General features: G+C 47.0%; 1 pseudogene; it reads right to left on the bottom strand.

Moving 5' to 3' along the window:
• Nucleotides 1–16559, bottom strand: part of LOC134489832 (zinc finger protein 850-like) — a 50545-nt pseudogene extending 33986 nt beyond the window's left edge.
• Between the last annotated feature and the right edge of the window lie 793 nt (nucleotides 16560–17352).

Here is a 17352-nt window from a genome sequence, read left to right as displayed (position 1 = left end):
TCCTCCCCGTCTCGCCTCCCGGTGCGCCTCCGGTCGTCGGTTGGGCTCCTTGGGTCGGGTTCCGCCGTCACCGCCGCCCCGCTCGCCCTGCCGCCTTCCGTCCGGGGGTGCCTCTGCGCCGCCTCCGTCGCAGAGTCCCTGCGCCGCCGTCAGCTGTTGGAGCATCTGCCGCACCGCCTGCATCCCTTCCTCCAACGCGTCGAGCCTCTCCGCCGTCCCCGGCTTCCCGCCGAGGTTTTCGCCGCTCCGCTCGCCCTCGCCGTTGGCCGTGGTAGAGGACGGATCGTCCCTCGTTCCCGCCGCTGTGCCAGGCGCGCCCTCGCCTTCGAGCGCCCAAGGTGGCGGTTCGTCTCGCGCTTCCTCCGGGGTTGCCTGCGGGCTTGGAGAGGGTCCCCTCGTCTCGCCCCCGGTGCCTCGTGGGCTCCGGGGTGCCGGGGTGGGTCCCTCCCCCGCTGCTTCCCCCCAGCTGGGTCCCATACTTACCGGGGCGTTGCATCGCCCGGACCTCAGCTGCATCCCACCCTGCGAGAGCGGGGCTTCGTCGCCGGGCGCCGAAGGGTTGCGCCTCCTCGGTTCCTGGTTCTCCATGCCTGGCTGGGTCCCTCACAAACTTGTTGGATAGGTACCAGGTGGAAAAAAATTTTTTGGGGGGTTCCCGTTTTTATGTCAGGGCCAGCCTCGCTTCGCAATAAGCCACAGACTCACTTAATGGATATTAAGGATTTCTGGTTTATTGGAATGATAGCTGACAGAACGAAAAACGGGAACGGGGTAGGTAGTGTGGGGGTGCCCCTTTTATACCCTCCTGTATTGCCCCGGGCTTCCCCACCCTTCAATGCCCCGATCCCTCTTGATGGGACCCTTGATGGCTGCTTGGGCGTTTTCCCCCGGTGTCCTCTTTGTCTCCCTGCAACGGTTGTGTCCTCCGGGGCACCATGTGCTCCTTATCTTCACTCCTCTGACGTCTCTCCTTTCAGTTGTTTATGGGATCATGGGTGTGGGTGTCTTTGGGTGCTTGTGTTAATCCCTGGTTTGATTATCTTCTTCCTCCTTTTCCTTAATGATCATGATCCACGTTGTGAGGCTCTTTGTGCCTTGCAACGAGGTCATGACACTTTGTTAATGAAAGAACAGAGTTTGAAATGGAACTTTGTACAAATGATGAAGATGTTATCACAAAGACGTGTAAGATGTTGTTACAAATGAACTTAGAAGATGAACACGTCAAAGACTTTTTCATGATTAAATGGGATAAGAATTTTGGGTATAATATCATGCTGGAACAATGGGAGAACATGTGCAACAAAGGTTTGAAATTTACTTTGAATTACACTCTGACAGAGAGCTTTTATAAAATGATGTGTAGTTGATATTTAGCACCTGATAAGTTGTCAAAAACACATAATGCGGTAATCTGTCACCACGGGATGAGGTACCATCTATATGCTGATGATACTCAGTTATATATCTCCATCCTGGGTGAGGTAAGCATTGCGGTGACTGCCCTGTCGCAGTGCCTGGGGACGGTGGGGGTCTGGATGGGGAACAACAGGCTTCAGCTGAAGGAGTGGCTGTGGGTTGATGGCTCCTCGGTATCCGGAAAGTTGTCATCTTTAGTTCTGGATGGGGTTGCACTGCCCCATTCAGAACCGGTGTGGAACTTGGGGGTCCCCCTGGACTCACGCCTCCTGCTTCAAGACAGGTGGCAGTCGTGGCCAGGAGGGCCTTTGCGCAACTTCGGGTTGTGCACCAGTTACGCCCTTTCCTGGATCGAGATGCCCTCCAATCCGTCACTCATGCCCTAGTCATCTCCCACATAGACCACTGCAATGCGCTCTACATGGGGCTACCCTTGAAGAGTATCCGGAAGCTTCAGCTGGTCCAGAATGCGGCTGCGCAGGCAGTTATGAGTGCCCCAAGATAGGCACATGTGACAACCCCACTGCACGAGCTGCACTGGGTGCCAGTCTGCTTCTGGGTCCAATTCAAGGAGTTGGTTATGACCTTTAAAGCCCTACATGGCATGGGGCCAGGCCACCTGAGGGACCGCCTCATCCCCATAACATCGACCCGTCCCACCTGGTTAGGGTTAGAGTTAACATCTAACCCTAACCCTAACCCTCCCTACCGAATGTAATCTCCGCCACTTGGATTTTATATTTATATTCATCATTTTATTATCTCAGTTGCTTGCTTTGTAATTTATACATTGATGGTTTTAAATGGTTAATTTTATTGTAAACCACCCAGAATCCCCCTTTTTGGGGGTAGATGGGCGGTGATAGAAATTTGAATAATAAACAAACAAACAAACAAATCATGTCTGGATTTGTTTCTACTTGGAAACCACTTTTGGACTATTTGCTTGTATCTGAAAAAAATGAAGCTTTCATTTTGGGTTTTGACAAATAAACGGTTTGATTTGATAGAAATAATGTTACTAAAGGTTTAATTAATGGTAAGATATTATATTTGTATAATATGCTTTTATATCTGGGTTGGAGAAGGTCGGAAGTCACTTCCTTTCTATATTTTCTATGTCTTTTTGCACTTTTATAGTTTTCCTTTTTTTCTTTAGTTTTCTGTACTCTTATCTCTTTTGTATTCTATATTGTGTATTTTACTTATATTTTGAAAATCAATAAAGTTCTTTTTTCAAAAAAGCATAGGTTACAAAGAAAAAGCAAATGTGCCAAAAAGCTAGATTAACCTCTAACATTCGTTATGATTCATTTGACACAAAGAAGACTAGCGAGATCCAAGTTCAAATCCTGCAATTCACTTGTTGACTTGGGGCAATCACAGATTCTTAGCAAAGGGCTATCATCAAAAATATCTGGGAAGGCTGGGGATGGATTCTACGCACACACGTAGATGCACACAGAGAGAAATAGATACACAGCTGGCACTTTTAAGCAGAGTTCGAAGGGAAAAAAACATCCGGGAGACGGCAGTGGCAGGTCAGTCCCAGATTGTTGCCAAAAAAACAGCATCTCCATAAAATCACAAGGCGTCAACGCGGACGCGAAGGAGACCCTCTAAATCTCCCGACCGCCAGGAAAGTGCATGCACCGGTTTCAAAGCACGCAGCACCCGGGGAAGGAAACGCGGGAAGGGGCGGCAGATGCAGCAGCCGGCATTTTCCAGCAGGGTTGCTCACCTGATTCTCCCCACGGAGGAAACGAGGCAGCCCCGCTCGCTCCCGGCCTCGCCTCCCTCCCGTCCGCCGCTCACCTTCCGCCGCGGCTGCTCCGACCAGCCCCGGGAAGACCACAGAAAAGCCCCTCCGCGAGACTCTCCTCCCCGCAGGGAGACGGGACAGGAAGTTCCTCTTCCCTCCTCCTCTCTTCCAACTTCCCCTCTAGGAAGCCAATAGTCTATTGTTTCCACACCCCCTCCCGTTGGATGTGGGACTTCAGCAACCACAGACGCCGCTGCTGTATTGACAGCTTTCCAATCGCGGGTGTCGCTTATTCCTAGAGCGCCATCTAGCGACATGAGGCTGAAAAACACACTCGTCCAGTCTCTACCCTAAGCCGCTTTTTCGATTATGTGCCATCAAGTCCTTTTCGACTGCCAGCGACCACATCAATGGATTTTTCTCCTCTTTGTTCTATCCCTAACCTGTTCCTTCGGGTCTCCCAAGGGTGCACTCAGGAAGACTTGCGACTTCCTGCCAGTGTGCCCAGTGACTTTGCTTGTTGCTGTGCCCAGTGAGGTTGCTTGTTGGAAGCCGGCAGGAAGTTGCGAGGAGGTCCTCGCTTAATGGCAACGGGGACCACATACTGAAAGTCCTCCTCCAATTCTGAGACGTCCCTCCTGAAACTGTCCTGTCCTACTTGACATGAGGTACCTTGCATTTAATTTGAGAGCTGGTTTTAAGCCCCCTGTCATTGAATGGTTTTCTCCAAAACTTCGGAAGGCGCAAGAGTTCCAAAAGCTTGGTGGGAGGGAACCCATGACTGGGATCTACTACTAGAAGGATCTAACGTGTTCCAAAGAAACAGGCCCAACAAAGGAGGAGGAGGAGTTGTGTTGTACGTAAAGACTTACTAGACCTGTAGAGAAATACATGGCATCAAAGACGAACGCCTTCTTGGAGGCATCTGGGTGAGTATCAGGGGAAAAAGAAATGACACCGCCATAGGGGTGCACTACAGGCCACCCAGCCAAGCAGAGGAGATAGATGAAGGCTCTGCAAATCAGTCGGCGGAGGTGTCCAGGAAACACACCGCTGCAGTAACGGGGGACTTTAACCACCCTGGCACCTTTATCATCCAAAGGGTGGAAGAGGGGACTAGAGGGTCAGCGATGCTGGACCTAATACTTACTAATAGGGATGAAATGGTTGAAGGAGTGGAAGTTGTAGGGACTTTGGGGGAGAGTGACCGTGTCATGCTAGGATTCAGCATCATGCAGGCAAGGGGAACGGAACCAGGTCAGACTGGTCTTCTGGATTTTACGAGAGCTGACTTCAGCAAACTGAGAGCAAGAACAGGAAGGATTCCACGGATGGACATCCTAGAGGGGAAAACAGTTCAGGATGCTTGGGAAGTTCTAAAAAACAAGATAATAAAGGCCCAAAGAACAATACCACAGAAAGAAAAGCAAGACACAAGGGGCCTGGAGGCTCAATCCTACGAAGAACAGCTACAGCAACTGGGCATGTTTGGCTTAACGAAGAGAATACTCTCTTAACGAGAGTAACCATGTCACCGAGGGAGACATGATAGCCGTTTTCCAGTACTTGAAGGGCTGCCACAGGGAAGGGGGCGTCCGTGTATTCTCCATGGCACCTGAGGGTAGGAGAAGAAACAAGGCGGGGAAGCTCGTCAGAGGGAGATCCAACCAGGAAATAAGGAGGAGTTTCCTGACTGTGAGAACTCTTAAGCAGTGGGATTGGGCCAGGAGACCGCCAAGGTCCCTCCAACCCTGTGATTTTGTGATTCTAAGTGTCAGCGGGACAAAGGATCCCCAAAATTAAACACTCGAGGCTCGATGACTTGGAAAGAGCAAAGATTTATTTCGCGATTGCAATGGCGGGTCCCTCCTCGCAGGAAGGAACCCTGAATGCATCCAAAGCCAGTAGTTTTATACCCTATCTGTCCTCCCCCTCCTCCGAGGGCTCAGCTCACAATCTTCCTGTTTTCCTAAGCATTTTGCATTGTCTAGTTACTTATCTAAGGGTCTGTGGGATGATTTCCGCAGACCTTATCTCATCCTTGGTTTAAGGTCTGTTCTTACTTAAACACATATATTTAGGTGCCAGCGTTCTTACTCAATCAACTATAAATTCCTAACCTAATCAAGTTTACCTGACACCCATCTCCTTAGCCATTAATTCCTAACTAAACAATTTTATCTGATACCATTTGTGGCTAGCCTCCCCTTCAGCCATGAGTTTGAGGCACATACTGGGGTTTTTCTTTAAACAGCACTTTTTCATATTACCCCCCTCTCACATAAGCAATAGCCTTCTAGATGCGTTATGACTTTTTTAAAAAAGAGTTGAAGGGCTGCCACAGGGAAGGGGGCGTCCGTGTATTCTCCATGGCACCTGAGGGTAGGAGAAGAAACAGTGTGGGGGTGTTGGAAGAAATTAAGATCTCTCCCTGCTGTTTGTGTTGTCTTCCCTCGGAAACACTGTCTCCAGGCTCTACTGCCTTTTACCTTGAGCGAGGTAAAAGGTTAAAGGTTGCACGTAAGAATGAGCTTGATGCAAAAAGGAGATGCCAGAGATTAATATGTAAAAGGAAGCCCAACTGTTTAAACAAAGGACTTCCCTCTGATTCAGTCAGAAACCCTGGAAACACCAAAGGTTGCTCATTCACAGATATTAGCAGAACCCATCCAGGTAAAGGTTCTTCCCCAGCCAAACAGATCTCCATAATCCAACCACAAAAGATCCCTTCCAAGGTGAACATCCAGGCTAGTAGACAAAGCCACAGATGACCAGGTCAGGAAACACCAACAGCAGGGGGCCAAACCACAGAGCGCCCCCTCTCTGAAATCCGGGAAACTGCACTTTTCTCAAATTCCTAGGGGGCGGGATCACCCTTGCATAGCAATGGCCCAGCTCTCCGATATAAAGGGCTTATTGTCATGAGTGAGGATGGTGAGCAGGGGGCTCCCATCCAGGCTGTAAAGCGCATGCGTAGCACTGAGGAATTGGGCAGCCATTCAAAGAGACACAGATTGGGACCGCCTTAACCTTTGGGGTTTATATGTCTGGGTTTTTCCCACGCTTCTTCAGTTTGTTAGGATTTCTGTTATGTACAAGCAATAAAACACTAGAGACCAGTTCCTTGTCTCAGCGTGGTTCCTGGCTGTTAGGACACTTATGGGGGAAATACTGGTGCGGCCACCCTCCACAACACGCTTACTCTGCATTTCGTGTTCTCGGAGAATAAACCTTCAACCTCTGTTCCAGCAACTGCCTGCGTCTTTTCATTCCTGGCTCGGGACGAACCCTGGTAAGTATTCCTTCTAACAGGGGGAAGCTCGTCAGAGGGAGATCCAACCGGGAAAGAAGGAGGAATTTCCTGACTGTGAGAACTCCTAAGCTGTGGAACAGCTTGCCTCCTGGAGTTGTGGGTGCTCCATCGCTGGAGGTTTTCAGGAAAAGACTGGACAACCATTTTCCTCTTACTGCTGATCCCGGTTGGGAAAGGGGGTTGCATGAAATTCCCTCCGCTTGATTGGCGATGTGACCTGGAGCATTGGGGTGGAGTCCTACATTGCAGGTGCCAAATGTCAAATGTCATTTCATCCTTGGGGACACTGAATACTACTGGTGGAAAAGCCTCATTTTAAAGATGGAAACCCTGAAAACAGGAGAAGGAAGCCAGGAGAGCGACCGTCCTACTCAGAACAAGGGACGCTCCACGTGTTTGGGGGAGAGCCCTTTATCTGTGGCAGCCCCAGAGCCGAAGGCATCAAATAGCAGCTTTTCAGACAGAGCCAGGCATTTGAATACAACTGGTGGGACAGAGAAGGTGCTACAGACTCCTCCTGCAGAATCCCATCCCCCCCCGGGAAGGGGTGCAGAAGCAGTGCCAGATGGGCCAACTATCTTGCAAGAGGGCAACTGGATGGGGGGGAAGAAATCAGGAGGAGGAGGGGGATTCTCCAAATGCAAGAAGAGAAGGGGGGAGTCCTGGGGGGGAAGAGGGATGGGCTTTTTCCAGCGGTCCCTCCCCCCCCCCTCCACCTTCTGATTCCCTGTTTCTGCTGGCATGTGAAATGAGTGCCACTGTTCGATAGTTTGAACCTTCTTTCGTGTTTCCCTTTTTTGGTATGGGGATATAAGTTGATTTTTTCCAATCTGATGGCCATTCTTGTGTTTTCCAAATTTGCGGGCATATAGCATGCATTACCTTGACAGCATCATCTTGCAAGATTTTGAACAGTTCAGCTGGGATGCCGTCGGATCCTGCTGCCTTGTTATTAGCAATGCTTCTTAAGGCCCACTCAACCTCACTCTTCAGGATGTCTGGCTCTAGCTCACTGACCACACCGTCAAAGCTATCCCCGATATTGTTATCCTTCCTATACAGGTCTTCTGTATATTCTTGCCACCTTTTCTTGATCTCTTCTTCTTCTGTTAGGTCCTTGCCATCTTTGTTTTTGATCATACCCATTTTTGCCTGGAATTTACCTCCAATGTTTCTAATTTTCTGGAAGAGGTCTCTTGTCCTTCCTATTCTATTGTCTTCTTCCACTTCCACACATTGCTTGTTTAAAAATAATTCCTTACCTCTTCTGGCTAACCTCTGGAATTTTGCATTTAATTGGGCATATCTCCCCCTATCACTGTTGCCTTTTGCTTTCCTTCTTTCTTGGGCTACTTCTAGTGTCTCAGCAGACAGCCATTTTGCCTTCTTGGTTTTCTCTTTCTTTGGGATGTATTTTGTTGCCGCCTCTTGATCAATGCTGCGAACTTCTGTCCATAGTTCTTCCGGGACCCTATCTACTAAGTCCAGTCCCTTAAATCGATTCTTCACCTCCACTGCATATTCCTTAGGAATATTAGTGAGCTCATATCTAGCTGATCTGTGGGTCTTCCCTAATCTCTTTAGTCTGATCCTAAATTGTGCAATAAGAAGTTCATGATCTGAACTACAGTCAGCTCCAGGTCTTGTTTTTACCGACTGTATAGATGTCCGCCACCTTTGGCTGCAAGGGATGTAGTCAATCTGATTTCGGTGTTGTCCATCTGGTGAAGTCCATGTATAAAGCCATCTCTTAGGTTGTTGGAAGAGAGTGTTTATTATGCAGAGTGAGTTGTCTTGGCAAAATTCTATCAGCCTATGTCCTGCCTCGTTTTGTTCTCCCAGGCCATGCTTACCTGTAATTCCAGGTGTCATCTGACTGCCCACCTTAGCATTCCAGTCTCCTGTGATGAAAAATAACTTCTCTTTTAGGCGTGTTGTCCAGTAGGTGCTGCAGATCCTCATAGAACTGCTCTACTTCTGCTTCTTCAGCATCTGTGGTTGGGGCGTATATTTGGATCACTGTGATGTTAGATGGCTTGCCCTGAATTCGAATTGAGATCATTCTATCGTTTTTTGGATTGTATCCAAGCGCTGCTTTAGCCACTTTACTATTAATTATGAAGGCTACTCCATTTCTTCTGTGGTCCTCTTGTCCACAGTAGTAGATCTGGTGGTCATCTGATGTGAAGTGGCCCATTCCAGTCCATTTCAGTTCACTGACACCCAAAATGTCTATCTTTAATCTTTAATCTTGGATGTGGTTATTGGTGCCATCTCACCAATAACCACATCCAATTTGCCCTGGCTCATAGATCTTATATCTCTACCCCAGACCGCCTGAGTGATGCCAAGGATGGCCTGACCCAGTGCCTGGAGGCTGTGAGGGCCTGGATGGGGTGCAATAGGTTTCGGCTCAACCCAAGCAAGACTGAGTGGCTTTGGGTTTGTGGGCCTCCCAGTGCTAAGGTTTTTCCACCTCTGGTCTTGGATGGGGTTGCACTGCCCCAGACAGACCTGGTGTGCAATCTGGGGGTCCTCATAGACTCACGGCTCCTGCTCAAAGAGCAGGTGGCAGCCATGGCTAGGAGGGCCTTTGCACACCTTCGGGTTGTGCGCCAGCTGTGCCCATTCCTAGACCAAGAGGCTTTGCTCACAGTCACTCATGCACTCGTGACCTCCCGTCTGGACTACTGTAATGTGCTCTACATGGGGCTGCCCCTAAAGAGCATTCGGAAGCTTCAACTGGTGCAGAATGCAGCTGCACGGATAGTAAATAGTGTTGGCTCCTTGACACATGTAACACCACTGCCACGTGAGCTGCATTGGTTGCCGGTGTGCTTCCGGGTGCAATTCAAGGTGCTGGTTGTCACCTTTAAAGCCCTTCATGGCTTGGGCGGGTTACCTAAGGGACCGCCTTCTCCCAGTTGTTTCTGCCCATCCAATTTGATCTGGCAAGTTGGGTATGCTGCGGGTCCCGTCAGCCAGGGAGTGTCAGCTGGCGGGAACTAGAAGGTGTGCCTTCTCCTCCGTAGCGCCTGCCCTCTGGAACATCCTCCCTCCAGAAATTAGGATGTCCCCGACCCTGTTGGCCTTTCGTAAGGCCGTAAAGGCCTGGCTTTGTGCCCGGGCCTGGGGCCTCGAGCATGTGGATGGCCCCATCTCTTGGCTGTATTAATATCTTGGCAGCCATGTGTATTTATTTTGTATTTATTTTATATTTTAACTGTTTAATTATAATTGTTTTAATCGTTTTATGGTTTTATTGTTGTAAGCCGCCCAGAGTCACTTGCTGAGATGGGCGGCTATAGAAATGAAATGAAATGAAATGAAATGAAATTAATTAATTAATTCCAGGTTCCAATGGTGTGTTGATCCTTAGAACATCGGATTTGCCGTTCACCACCAGCACCGTTGGCCGCTAGCCGTCCTTTCGGCTTTGAGCTAGCTGCGTCATCACGTCTGGGGCTAGTTGAACTCATCCTCTGTTCCTCCCCAGTAGCATTTTGACCATCTTCCCACCTGGGGGTCTCATCTTCCGATGGTATACCGACATATCTGTGGTTGTACTGATCCATTTAGTTTCTATGGCAAGAATACTGTGGTGGGTTGCCATTACCTTCCCCAGGGATCGCATTTAGCCCAACCTCTCTGTCATGACCTTCCCGTCTTGGGTGGCCCTTCACAGTTTAGCTCATGGCATCATTGAGGTGCTCAAGCTCCAGCACCACGACAAGGTAACAATCCTTTGCTGAAGAATTATCGAGGTAAGTAAAGGTAAAGGTTTCCCTTGACATTAAGTCCAGTCATGTCCGACTCTAGGGGGCGGTGCTCATCTCCGTTTCAAAGGCGAAGAGCCGGCGTTTGTCCGTAGACACTTCCGTGGTCATGTGGCTGGCATGACTAAACGGAATGCTGTTACCTGCCTGCCGAAGTGGTACCTATTAATCTACTCACATTTGCATGTTTTCGAACTGCTAGGTTGGCAAGAATGAAAAATCTTTCCTTGGCCTATGATACAGTGAAAAAAATGGATGAACTTTCAAATGAACATTTTGCCCCCTTGGCTGTCCAGTTTTAAGAACGGCCTTGCATTTGGGCTCCCTCAGAAGGAATTGTGTGGCCGGCAGGGAAAAGCGTGGTCTCTTGGTCCTATCTCATTCACATGGACCCCACCTGGCCTATGCAGTCCTGGCGGATCTGGTTACTGCTTGCCCCCTGTGCATAGGGAAAACCTCCCAGTTCCTCTGCACAGAGATGAAGAATGTGGAAGGGAAATTCTGGTCTGGATTTCCCTGAGGAATGGACTGCAAGCCAGGATCAGTTTCCAAGGAGAGTTTTATTCTGGTCAGCTGAGCATATACATTTTTTAAAATTTCTTTCTTGTTTCTCTATCTCTTATTTTCTATCTTTGTTTTTGGAGGGTTTTTTTTTGTATATTTTGTTAGATTAAACATTTCCAATTTAAAAAAAAGGAATGTGTTTTAAAGTATGGCAACTTTTTATACACTTTTGCATGCACATGCATATTACCATCCCTTTTACAACCCTTTGAAATGTTTCTTTGGAAAGTTTATCAGTTTCTTTTACCATATAGAGACAGTCCCCCCTCTTCCTAAGCCCCACTTTTGTAGGCCCTGCCCCATACGTGTCACTCTCACTTGGACCTAACAGAGATTCCTGTGCAAACGAATTTTCAGGCGCACATAGCATTGAGCCTTTAGCAGACTTAGAATCTCCTCCTGCAGGAACAAAACTGGCTTGCTGGGAACACCGGCTTCAAGACCTGGGCGCGCTTTGAAGCAGCCCTGGCCAGCATGAGTGAAGCTGGCTCCCTTGGAGCCTGTGGCCTGTTGGGGCTCCCAGGCCCTAAATCCTTTTGAGCCCTGGGAAATCAGGCATGAAATTTTAGGAGGTAGAGAGGAGTGCACCCTTAGGAGGCCTCAGGAAACAGGTTGGGGACAGATCGTCATGGAGAAAATCTGTTGTATTAACATACAATTGAAACCAGAGGGTTTTCTTTTGGGATTGATAGACAAACAGCTGGGAAAAAGTCACGGAACTTTGCTTTTATATATGACAACTGCAGCAATATTATTATACACGTAGCCCTCAGTTACCCCCCACATTAAAAATGAGTTGTTATGAAATAAGGTATTACTTATTTTCTACCCCTTTATTATTTTTACAAATAACTCAAGGTGGTGAACATACCTGATACTCCTTCCTCCTATTTTTCCCACAACCACCACCCTGTGAGGTGAGTTGGGCTGAGACAGAGTGACTGGGCCAAGTGAGTAAGGGGCATACAGGTGGTATGGGATCAGAATTCACTCATGCTGGCCAGGGCTGCTTCGAAGCGCGCCCAGGTCTTAAAGCCGGTGTTCCCAGCAAGCCGGCTTTGTTCCTGCAGGAGGAGATTCTAAATCTGCTAAAGGCTGATCATACAAAGCCAAGATCCAGGATGTCTCATTCGGTAAGCACCGTGTTTGACTTACACTGGGAAGACTCAATTTCGAATTGCCAGTCGGTAACAAGCAAGTAGGGTTGATCCTTCGCTCTCTCTTTTTCACAATAACGTTAGTGATGAATGAAAAAGAAGCATTATGTATGAATCAAAATTGTTCCAGATAATGTCACACAAGGTTAAAGAAATCCGGAGGAGAAACAAACACAAAGCAAATGAATGGAAACATTTGATCTGGAGATGACAACACACAACCTGTCCAGTTTGGGGGGCATTACAGCCTATCATGATCTAACTAATGGCTCTCATCAACCAGGGTACCTTTAGAAACATTACATATGCAGTCAGGTTATTATCTTAAACGCAGTGCAGGTAGTCCTCAGTTACCAACTACAATGGGAACCGGCAGCTCTGTCGGTAAACAACACAGTTGTAAAGGAAAATGTCACATGACTGCACTGACTTCTGACGGCAGTAGGGTTGATCCTTCGCTAACAAGCAAGTAGGGTTGATCCTTCGCTCTTTTTCACAATAATGTTAGTGATGAATGAAAAAGAAGCATTATGTATGAATCAAAATTGTTCCAGATAATAAGTCATACAAAGTTAAAGAAATCCAGAAGAGAAACAAATACTAAGCAAATGAATTGAAACATCTGATCTGGAGATGAGAACACACAACCTGTCCAGTTTGGGGGGCATTAGAGCCTTTCACGATGCAACTAATGGTCCTCATCAACCAGGGTACCTTTAGAAACACTGGACAGGAACAGCACCCCAGGCAGGGGCAATGCAACAATTCTTACTGCCTTGGAGAGGTTACTACCTGCTAGCAAAGGCCATTACACCCCCTTTACTAACAGAACAGTTTACTACAGGAAGTCCTTTAATAACCTGCAGTCACTACTATATCTCAAATGCAATGCAGGTAGTCCTCAGTTACCAACCACAATGGGAACCGGCAGCTCCGTCGGTAAGCGACACAGTTGTAAAGCAAAACGTCACATGACTGCACTGACTTCTGACGGCAGTTCCAGTTGTGGCCATTAAGCGTGATGTCACCCACAGTTAAGCGTGACGTCGCATCATCGAAAGTTGCACCTTCCTGCTGGGTACTCCATTGACTTTGCTTGTTGGAAGCCAGCAGGAAGGTACAAGGAGGTCCTCGTTTAACGATGGCAACTGGGACTGCTGAGGTTGCTGTTGCTAAGCGATATGGTCACCTCACTTCACAGAGTGGCTCTATTTCTGTAAGGTTTAAATTGAGATGGGGGGCGAATGGAAGAGGAAGACAGAATCGCTATGCAGGGACACGTAACACTGAGGCAGGCTGGAAATACCTGATCAGTTAATAATTACAAAGAGTTACAGCCCCGTTGTGTTTTTTTAACCCCTTCTGAGACTTTTGCATGCGCCAAGATGGAAAGATAAAAGAAATTCGCACAATGAAAGCATGGATGGTGAAATTACTGGAATTGGCAGAGATGGCAACATTGACAGCACTCACAAGAGAAAATACTGTGTCTGGATTTGTTTCTATGTGGAAACCACTTCTGGATTATTTGCTTGCATCTGAAAAAAATTAAGTTTTGATTTTCAGTCTGGATGATTAAATTGTTACTTTTTATAGAAATAATTTTTATTAAGGTTTAGTTAAGAGCAAAAGATTAAGGTATTATATATTTGTAACCCTTTCTGTGTTGAAGGAGGTCAGAACTCACATTCTTTGTGTTTCTTTCTAAATATTTCTGCATTTTTAATTTGTCCTCTTTTAGTTCTTTTCTCAAGTTTTTCTACACTTCGTATTGTCTCTATATTGAAACTTAAAGTCTTAAAAAAAAGAAAATACTATTTCTGCAAAAGGAAATGTCCAGGAAGTTCTGCTGATAGCCAGATCCATGTAGTCAGCCTTTAATAAACTCACACTTTCCGCTTTTTCCCTCAGCCCTCATGTCGAATGTTTGACTAAGAAGAATCAGGCCACAAATTAAATAGTTGATTTCTCAGCAGGACTTTCAATGGGAGATCAGAAATGAAATTCAAGGCCTCTCTACACACATCATCTTCGGCCTCATGTGGATTTTCTTGTGTTTGAGAAGGGAGGCACTTTGCGTTAAGCACTGTCCGCGGTCGTGGCATGTGAATGGTTTCTCCCGTGTGTAAACCTACATGACTTATTAGGATAGATCTAGTAGTGAAACTTTTCCTACAATCCGGACACTCATACGATTTCTTCCTGTGTGAGTACTCTGGTGCACCACCAAGTGGGAATTATGACTGAAACGTTTCCCACAATCTGGACACTCATATGGTTTCTCTCCTGTGTGAGTCTTCTGGTGTTTCACAAGGTCAGACTTCCAACTGAAACTTTTCCCACAATCTGGACACTCATGTGGTTTCTCTCCTGTGTGAGTGCTTTGGTGATACACCAGGCTGGAATTCTGACTGAAACTTTTCCCACAATCTGGACACTCATACGGTTTCTCTCCTGTGTGAATCCTCTGGTGCATCACCAGGCTGGAATTCTGACTGAAATTTTTCCCACAAACCGAACACTCATATGGTTTCTCTCCTGTGTGAGTCCTCTGGTGGTTCACCAGGCTGGAATTCTGACTGAAACTTTTCCCACAAACCGGACACTCATATGGTTTCTCTCCTGTGTGAGTCCTCTGGTGTTTCACCAGGCTGGAATTATGACTGAAACCTTTCCCACAATCTGGACACTCATACGGTTTCTCTCCTGTGTGAGTCCTCTGGTGGTACACCAGGCTAGAATTATGACTGAAACCTTTCCCACAAACCGGACACTCATATGGTTTCTCTCCTGTGTGAGTCCTCTGGTGGTTCACCAGGCTGGAATTCCGACTGAAACTTTTCCCACAAACCGGACACTCATATGGTTTCTCTCCTGTGTGAGTCCTCTGGTGTTTCACCAGGCTGGAATTCTGACAGAAACCTTTCCCACAATCTGGACACTCATACGGTTTCTCTCCTGTGTGAGTCCTCTGGTGTTTCACAAGGTCAGACTTCCAACTGAAACTTTTCCGACAATCTGGACACTCATATGGTTTCTCTCCTGTGTGAGTCCTCTGGTGTTTCACAAGGTCAGACTTCCAACTGAAACTTTTCCCACAAACCGGACACTCATATGGTTTCTCTCCTGTGTGAGTCCTCTGGTGGATTACCGGGTGGGAATTCCAACTGAAACTTTTCCCACAATCCGGACACTCAAATGATTTCTCTCCTGAGGCCTCTGGTGGTTCACCAGGCAGGAATTCCGACTGAAACTTCCCACAATCCAGACACTCATATAGCTTTTCTCCTGTGTGAGTCCTCTGGTGCATCACCAGGCTGAAATTCTGACTGAAACTTTTCCCACAAACCGAACACTCATACGGTTTCTCTCCTGTGTGAGTCTTCTGGTGGTTCACCAGGCTCGAATTCTGACAGAAACTTTTCCCACAATCTGGACACTCATACGGCTTCTCTCCTGTGTGAGTCCTCTGGTGTTTCACCAGGTCAGACTTCCAACTGAAAGTTTTCCCACAATCCGGACACTCATACGGTTTCTCTCCTGTGTGAGTCCTCTGGTGTTTCACCAGGTCAGACTTCCAACTGAAACTTTTCCCACAATCTGGACACTCATACGGTTTCTCTCCTGTGTGAGTTCTCTGGTGTTTCACAAGGTCAGACTTCCAACTGAAACTTTTCCGACAATCCGGACACTCATAGAGTTTGTCTCCTGCGTGAGTCCTCTTTTGATTGACCAGGGTGGCGTGCTTGCTAAAGCTCTTGCTGCATTGAGGAAACTGGTAGGCCTCCTCGCCAGTGTAGGTTCTCTTGTGCATCATCAGCTGTCATCTGTAATGTGGGCTTTTCCCAGAAGATACACCTCTGTGGGGCTTTCCACCACTGATACTCTGGGATTCTCGAGGAGATCAAAATGATTTCTGATCCCTTGTTTTGTGGTGCTTTGATTCAAGCACCTGTTTCCTTCCTCACAGTATGAGACTTGCGTTACCGTCTGCCCTATGGGGTTATCCCAGTGACCTTTTCCTCCCCACTGACCTCCAGGTATTTCTCTCTTTTTCTGAATTTGGAAATTATCCCCCTTGACCTTTTCATGGAATATTTGAGTTCCACACAATCAATTTTTTCCAGCTCAAAAACTCTCTTCCTGTTTTTCTCTCCCTCGTCTGTCACCTGCTGGGCAAGGAGAAGAGTTTTGGGGTTCTCTGGAGAAAGTGAAAAAGTTTTGATTGCTGGCTGGATTTGCTTTCCTTTTTAATGCTGCTTGTGATTCTCAGTTGTCCAGAAGGCTCTTACTGGCATCGTTTTCGTCTACAAGATTCACAGAAAAGTGTTAGTTTAATTATCAACTCTAAAATGGCTGCACAACATGTGCAAACAACAACAAAACAGCATACGTTAGAAAGAAAAAGTAAACGTGCCAAAGGCTAGATTAACCTCTAACATTCCTTATGATTCCTTTGACACACGGAAGACTAGCGATATCCATGTTCATATCCTGACATTCACTTGCTGGCTTGGGTCAATCACAGATTCTTAGCACTTAAAGGGTTATCATCAAGGATCTCTGGACATGCTGGGGATGGATTCTACACACACACACACACGCATAGGGAGAGAAATACAAGTACACACACCTGTGAATGTACATATTTAGAAAATCCTTGTGAATTTCAGCCTGCAAAACGTCCCAGAAGTGGCTATGGTCAAACTTTTGGGGCTATTTTAGGAGGCTGGGGGGCTTCAACAGCTGAAATGGCCCCCAAAGCCTCTGCAAGATTGAAAGCACCAGTTTTGTCCATTCAACTCCTTTAAAGAAAAGAGCACAAAATCCTGTCCACAACCACTCTGGGGACATCACCGTACAATACAGGTAATCCTCCTTTCTGATGGAAATTGAGACCGGCAACTCTGTCACTAAGCAGCTCGGTCATTAAGTCGCTCTCTGAGTGAGATGAGTGGGGAATAAATTGGATATATAAATTAAAAAATAAAGATGACATCACGGGAATGTGCTGACTTACAGCAGTTCTGGCTGCGGTCATTAAGCACAATGTCAAAGATCTGTGATACGTGAATGGAAGACCACTAGGAAATCCTGTGTTTGTTGGCTAGACTTGGCAGTAAAAGGAAACATCACTGTGGGTCATTAAGTGCAATGTTGTTACCTGGAATTTTTAGGCTTCATTATTAGCTTTTTGAAAAAGGTGATATTAGCATTTGAGGAGGTCATCCATGCCTTCTTTTCAAGTTCAAGAAACCATGTTTTCCTTTTACCCAAAACCCTTTCTTCCTTTTAGGTGCAAAAACTAGCCTTTTCAGCAACTAAACAACAGAGAGCGTATTCGGAAAGTCCTTGAATACA

The sequence above is a fragment of the Candoia aspera genome, chromosome 2, assembly GCF_035149785.1.
Source record: "Candoia aspera isolate rCanAsp1 chromosome 2, rCanAsp1.hap2, whole genome shotgun sequence".
NCBI lineage: Eukaryota > Metazoa > Chordata > Lepidosauria > Squamata > Boidae > Candoia > Candoia aspera.
Note: the sequence above shows the minus strand (reverse complement) of the source record. Positions and strands in the feature narration are given on the sequence as shown.